Here is a 7923-nt window from a genome sequence, read left to right as displayed (position 1 = left end):
CATTCTCTATGTCACCAATTCAATCCTCTGTTTCATCCACTCCATTGATTCCTTCCAATATACTCTTAATCTCAGATATTGTATTCTTCATTTCTGACTGGCTCCCTATTATGTTTTCTATATCCATTTTTATGTTTTTTTGTCTTGTTGTTAAAGTTCTTACTGAGTTCATCTACTCTTCCCCTAAGTTTCTTGAGCATCCTTATAACCAGTGTTTTGAACTCTGCATCTGGTATATTGCTTGTCTCCATTTTGGTGAATTCTTTTTCTGGAGCTTTGTTCTATTCTTCATGTGGGACATGCTTTTTTTGTCTCCCCATTTTGACTGCCTTCCTGTGTCTGTTTCTGTGTATTAGATAGGGCTCCTAAGTCTCCCAGTCTTAGTAGAGTGGCTTTATGTAGTAGGTGTGCTGTGGGGCCAAGTAGTACTGTCCTGAGGGGTCCAGCTGCAGACCAAGTTCAGCTGCAACATGTGCACCTCTGGGGCCACCTTTAAGGGTCACCAAACAATCCACATATGACTGCCACCCATGCTGGGTTTTTAGGAGCCTGGAGGGGCCAAGTTGGAAACTGAGGCCAGCTGCCACTGGTGTGTGGCTTGGGGCTGCTCATCTTGAGGTACAGGGCACACTGAGGCCCAGATGCTGCTTCTTTGGGTTTTGTGAACCTTTGAGAGATTTTATGAAAGTTCCCAGCATGATATAAGATAGCTTGTTTCATGGAATAAATCATTGGAAGCAGCTTGAGTGGTACCACAAATTGGGAGAGGAGGAGTCTCATGGAATTCCCTGGGCAGGTGACTTGTGTTATCCAGATTGATGGTGACTCAGATATGGCAGCACACTGGGAGCGGGGAGGGCTCAACAAAAGAATGATGGATACTGTCAGCATTTCTGTTCAGGAGAAAGCTGCCCCTTCAACCTTCTCTTTGAAGTCCAACAACTCAATGTTTCCTCATATGTCCCTGGCACCCCTCAAGCAGCTGCCCTAGTGCTGGAGCTCTGAATGATTGAGTCTGTCACGGAGTAAGGCAAGCCATGGGCCTTTTAAGAGGAAGATTTGTGCTTCCTGCAGCCCTCTCTCTCACTCAGAGCCAATGTGTCTGTCAGTAAGTGTGTGCATGGGCCCTCTTCTCACTCAACTATAACTTCCACTGTTTTTCACAGCCAGAGGTTGTGGGAACTTCTCTTTCCAGCACTGGAAGCCCAGTGTGTGGCCAGGAACTCTTGCTCCTCAGGTGGGGGAGGTAGCTCTGCAGTCAAGAGAGCCCTCTCTATTCTCAATTGCCACACGTGGTTATGGGACTGGGCTATTTGGGTCTCCATCCCTCCTACTGTTTCTAGGTGACCTGTTATTTGAGGTGACTTCGTTGTAGGGCTCAGCCAAACCTCAGACGACTCCACATACTGGTTGCTCTGTAGTTTTGTTATAATTTTGGTGTGCTTGCGAGAGGAAGTGTGAACAGCCTCTGCCTTCTACATCATCTTGTGAGCCTTCCTGGGAGGTATTCTTTTGTGAAAGACGAGGAACCAGAAGAAGAGAAACCACAAACGGAAGGTCTAAATTTCTGTTTGAACTTAAATTTTCTTTTAAAGAGATTTAACATTCAGTATCTTGTCTCTTGGAATGGAGGAATTCCTTTAATTGGCTTTACGCAGTAACTTGCATAGTAGTATGCACTTTCTCAGGTTGACTAAACATATTTAGTTGCTATAATAGAATTCCTAGTCACTTTAGACCCCTCCAGGATTAATCCTCAGTTTCCTACATTGGGGAGCCTGCCAGGAGAAAGGTGAGCAGGAAGTATCAATGTTGGTATTTAACCCCCAAACTGTAAATGACTGGAAATTTTGTAACCATAATAATAGATTGCAGAACTTTATTGACCACATCAATGGCACAGGGTACCTTATTGGGATTTCATTATGATCCTAAAATTTAAGCAATGTTATTTAAGCTTCAGAAAGAGGGAAACTCTAGATTCAGAAGTTTAGTAGTAGATTGCTCTGGAGAAGTATGAGTTCAGAGGTTAAGGCATGTGGATTCGAATTCTGCCTTATGGTTTTTTATATGTGAGATCTTAGCCTCAAGTTTCTTATTAAGTTTTTATTAGTGGAAAAATGGTAATGGTCGAAGTTACCTATTTCATAATGTTTAGGTGAGGATGAACTAAGATTCTGTATGTTTGGTTCCTGCTCTGACTGCCCCGTAAGGCCATGCAGCTCACAAATGGCAGGCCTGGGACTTGAACACGGGATTATTGGATTCACAACTTGTAAAACTCTACACTGCTTTCCATGGGGAGATTTTAATTCCAAAACAAAGATAGACTGAGGTCAAGGAAAAAGTTTAGGGTTCAAAGTCAGCTCCTAAGTTTGACTGATGGGAAACAGTCCCTTTCCCCCATATACCTACACATACATAAATATTTGAGAACATGTGTGCATAGATTTAAGGATAATTCTATTAGGATAGGGCAAGAGAAATCATACCATGATGTGGAATGTATACTTATTGACAGATGTTAGTTCTGCTAAGCAATCCTTCTGTTATTTTCATTTTTCTTCATAAATCAACTTTATTTACATATAATAAAATGTGCCCATTTTTAAGTTTGAACACTTGTTAAACCACTGTGAAAATCGAGCAACAAAGCATTCTCATCATCCCAGAAACTTCTCTCATGCTTCTTTGCAGCCAATTTCCCCAGCCCTAGGTAACCACTGATCTGCTTTCTATTACTATAGAAACTGCCTGTCTTAGAATTCCATGTAAGTGAAATCATGCAGTTTGTACTCTTTTGTTTCATTTCTTTTTTTTTGGCTGAGCTTAGTGTCTGAGATTCATCCATGTTGTTTTGTGTATCAGTAATTTATCCCTCTTTCTTGCTATGTAGTATATCCTTGTATGGATATGCCCATGTGTTTATCCATTCATCCTGACACAATCATTCAGCATAGGGCCAGACAGAACCACTTTAGACTTGGGCAACTGGGACCTCTCCCTGGGCCCTGGAATTTAGTGGACCTCCCTTTGGCCCTTCTCTAGACAAGTCCTTCCCCACAAGGTGAAATGGCTGTGGGGCCAAGGAAATGTGACCACTCAAAACCCTTGTCTAGGTACCCAGAACAAATCACCTGCCCAAATGGCCATGAGTTTGCTGCCAGGGCCTGCATTGGCCTTACCCCTGGATTAGTCTTCCTGCAGGTAAACAGTTGGTATAGACTAAATGTTTGTGTCCTCCCCAAATTCATATATTGAAACTTAATTCTCAATGTATTTGGAGGTGGGGCCTTTGTGAGGTGATTAGGTCTGTCCTCATGAATGGGATTAGTGCCCTTATGAAAGAGGCTCCAGAGGGCTCCCTTACCACTTTTACCATGTGAAGTCCTGGTGAAAAGATGGTTCTCTATGAACCAAGAAGCAGGCTATCACCATCACCAGACACAAAATCTGCCAGCACCTTGATCTTGGACTTCCTAGCTTCCAAATCTGTGAGTAATAAAGTTCTGTTGTTCATAAGCCTTACAGTCTATAATATTCTTTTACAGCCACATAAATGGACTAAGACAACAGTACTATACCCAAAAACCTGGGGGAGGGGATGGAAGTCTGCAGAGGGAGTAGGGGTTTTGAGGGCTGGAGGTATAGAGAGAATGCATGGATCTTGGATGTGCAGGCTGAGCTGCTCATGCTCATTATGCAAGTTATCCACATGAGAAGAAGAAAAGAGGGGGTCTGCTGTAGGTTGAGGGCCTTTTTTTGGTATTCATTCCCCAGCCCACGAGTGATAAGGATGGGTGTGTGGCCATAAGAGCAGGAGTAGAAGGGAGGAAGAGATTCTCAAGAAGAAATACAAATTGTAAAGAGACAGAAAATCAATTTTAGAGGTCACAGAACAGAGTTTTAGAATCAGAAATATTTTTAGATTTCATGTTCTCTCATTCTTTAATTTCACAGATGATAAAGCCTAGATTGGTTAAGTGGCTTCTACAAGGTCACACAGCTAGTTAGTGGCAGATCCAAAATAAGTGAGATTTTCTAATTCTAGGTAAAAACTCTTAATATATACAAGGACAATGGTCTTCAAATGCTTTTGTTTGCATAGCCCTTAAATTATTTTTGTTAAACTATGAACCCCCTTCATATACTTTGAAGTTAACTTCTAAAATATTTTAGATCATAAACTTAAATAGTTGAAAAGGATTTAATTTCCAATGTACTGCAAACATTGTCATTTAAAAATAAAATTGTCATGTCATAACTTAGAAATAGAATCTAAATACCATAGTCATTTGCTACTCATTAACCTCCATTTTAAAAACACATGAACAAGCTCTTCTTTAATAGATAGAGATTTTATATCATACCTTTTTCTATGTGAACTTGAATTTTCTTTCTATTCTCCCCAAAATATTGTCCTAATATACTTTATGCCATCATGGAACTTACTTTATGGTGAAGGAAACATTCAATATATGGGATAAATAAGTAAAATATATGTAATTTTATATACCAAAAAGTGCTAAGAAGAAAGAAGAGAAACAAAGCAGGAAAAGGAGATATATAATGTCAAGTGGGAGTTGCTGTTGACATTTTTGATAGGGCAGCCTCCCTGAAAATGTGACTTTTGCAAAAGATCTGAAGGAAGTAAAGGATCTAGTTATATGAATATGAGGGGAAGAGCAGGTTAGATAGAGGGAATAGCTGGTGCAATTACCCTGAGGCCAGAGTGTGCCTGTCATGTTTGGAGAAGGGCAAGAAGTCCAGTATGCCTGGAGCCAGGAGATGGAGAGTGAAAACCCCCAGAGATCACCTCAGAGTTCTTAGGTAGTAAGCCTTATAGAATATTTTAGGGATTTTTAGCTTTGACTTATGGAAGGTTTTTGGGCAAAGAAATTATGTCATCTGGCTTAAGTTTTAACAAGATCTTTCTGGCTGTTGTGTTAAAAATAAACTGTAAGGGGACGTGGGCCAAAGCAGGGAGAGCTGTTAGGTAGGGTGCCGGTTATCTTTCATTTGCTCTTCAGATCTACTTTCCACCTTTCTCTCCACTGTTCTGTACCATAGAGACTGACTTCCATGGACTACATTGGTGGGCTGCTTGCTCTCCGGCTTCCAGTGGATTCAGCTAATGGAGACAAGTAGGGGATGAGAGAGAGGAAGGAGGATGAGATCAGGGCATTTATTCCATTTATTCCTCTGGTTCCCGCTCTGCAGAGTCACTGCAGGTTTGCTGTGTCCTTCTATTTAGGGCCACAACTCCTGTCAGGTAATAGTGTCCCCTTATAGCTACCCTTTTGGGGTTTCTGGTAACTGCTCTCTTCTGTTGCTTCTTTAGGCCTAGAGGTGGACATGGCATCTTACTTGTGTGCGTCCCTGATGCTTCATTATCCCTTAACCTCAGCCACAACTTTACAAGCATAGTCCCTTAACTACACTATCTTCAGTTACCCTTTCAGCGTGCCATTTATTTTCTGTTGGGGCCCTGGCTCTTTCAGTTATTTATTGCTATGTATAAAACCACCCCAAAACTTAATGGCTTATAACAGTGACACTCATTTATTTGCTCAGGATTTTATAATTTAGGAAAGGCTTGGCAGGTATAGCTCATCTTCACCCCATGTTGCATTGGCTAGGGTAGCTGGGGCTGGAAAATTCACTTATAAGATGGCTCACTCATATGACTGGCAATTGGTGCTAGCTGCTGTTTAGGAGTTCAGCTGGGGATATTGGCCAGGGGATTTGATTCTCCTCCAAGTGGGCTGTTAGGGCTTCCACACAGCATGGAGGCTGGGTTCCAAGAGGCAGGAAGCAGAAGCTGCCACTCCTCTTAAAGCCTAGGTCCAGACTGACACACATCAATTCTATATGTAATTGGTTAAATCAGTCAGAGGCCAAGTCCAGATTAAAGTGTGTAGAAAGGAGCACAACGAATTTATGGCCATCTTTAATTAACCATGCTGACTGAGACAGGAGGCTATTGCCATAATTAAGGTAAGAGATGATGATTGCCTGAACCAGGGTGGTGATGAGAAGTGGTTGGATCCTGGTTATAGTTCGAAGAGAGCTTACAGGGTCTGCTGATTGGATATGAGGTGTGGAAGAAAGAGGGGAGTTGTCTTCTAAAAAGCAGAAATCTAAATGGAATTAAACATGTAAGCATTTTATTAGTATTATTTCTTTTATGAAAGGAAATAGGGAAGGAGCCAGAGAAAGCTGGGTGAACCATCAGACCATAATGGGAGTCTGACCTTGGATGAAGGAGAGAGGGAGAGAAGGTTGAGTGGAAGAGTCCAAGGCAAGCATGTGGTCTAAAGAAGTTTTGGCAAAGCCATTGGAGAGTTCTTGAGCCAAAATTGGCCTATGAAGGTGTTCTGTGTCTCTCAGGAATGAATCTTCCTTAGTATCTCTGCCACACTCAATTTTTGGAGGGGAGCAGTCCATGGAAGAGGTGGCCTCAATGCAAATGCTATGAGGATTTCAAGCACATCATATGGGGCTCTCAGTCAATTATACTCCCTGTATAGGATGTCTGTGAAGCACATTCTCATGGCTGCCTCAGGGGTCAAGGACAACTCTAAATTTTTTGACCTGAACAGCTAAAATGATGAAAGTGCCTTCACTGATCTGTGGAAGATTGAAGGAAGAGCTGGTTTGGAGAATATCAGAAGTGTGATTTTAGACATGTTATGTTTGAGATACCTATTATATATTCCAGTAGAAATATCAAAGAGGCAATTGAATAAATATGCCGAGGTTTCAGGGGAGATTTTCATGTTGTAGATAATAACTTAGGGACAGTAAGAAGCTAAGTGTTAAGACAAATGTGTTCTTGATGAAGTTATCATTACTATATTATTGGCACCAAATTGATCAAAACAACATAAATATATATCAAATTCTGATAAATAAAATGTAAATTATTAAACATCAAAGTAAAATTTTATTGGAAATACTTCTCTTTATAAAATACATCTGTGGATGAATTTACTTATTGTTAAAAAGAGACAGGGTTTCAGCATCAACTGTATTCCCATTTTTCATAGTTATCAATTTAAGTGCCAGAAATCTTGTTTACATAAATATGCAGATCAGAGTGGAAAGAGTTTTTATTATAGTAACATTACTTGTTTTTTTAAACTCCTTTTGCATTGTATGCTAAAGAGGCTATAGTAACCTATTATTAAAAATTATTTTAAATCATCAGCTGACAACTCCAGTAGGTCTTCCTGCAGTTTTGCTGATAACAAAGAATTGGACACCAACTGGCTTACAAGATTTATTACTGAATGATTAGAGTTACTTGCTTTGTCAATACCACTTCCAAATTTGAAATAATTCCTCTGCTTGATGCCTAAATCATTTTTACTGCCTGGGGAAGATTCTGGAAAGATGAGAGTTTTTTTTTTTTTTTTTAGCAGAGGGGAAGGCAATTGGAAAAAGGAAGGTAGGAAAGCTGGGTCTGCATTTTCATCATAGGTGTGTTTTTAGGCAAATTTTAGAAAAGAGGCTCTGAAAATAGAGTCCTTTGAAACCCTCTTGCATGCAGGATGGAAAGTCTTCTCATATTTTAATTTGCACACTTGAAGCAGAATGATTGAGAAGGTCCTCACACAAGGTGCTGGGATTTATTTGGAAGATGACCATAGCAGCCCACTAAGGCATATTGATGTAGGAACACATAGGAGAGCTGATTTGAGAGGCCCTAGCACAGGGCAAGATCTGTCCCTCAGGCTGGAGGAAGGTGAATCTGCTTTACTGGTGTTTCAGGCAATTCTGGAGAATAAAAGCTCAGGCTTAGGCTAGGGCCAGAGTAAGGTGGGTGGAATGAAGAAAGAAACTGATATTGGTGCTAAGAGGGTGGCCCAATATGGAACATGAGGGGCTTTTAAGAACTTAAGCAATGAGTTAGGCTACTTC

This window comes from Pteropus alecto, unplaced genomic scaffold (assembly GCF_000325575.1).
Source record: "Pteropus alecto unplaced genomic scaffold, ASM32557v1 scaffold229, whole genome shotgun sequence".
Classification (NCBI taxonomy): Eukaryota; Metazoa; Chordata; class Mammalia; order Chiroptera; family Pteropodidae; genus Pteropus; species Pteropus alecto.
The sequence above is the reverse complement of the archived record's forward strand: the minus strand, read 5'-3'. Positions refer to the sequence as shown.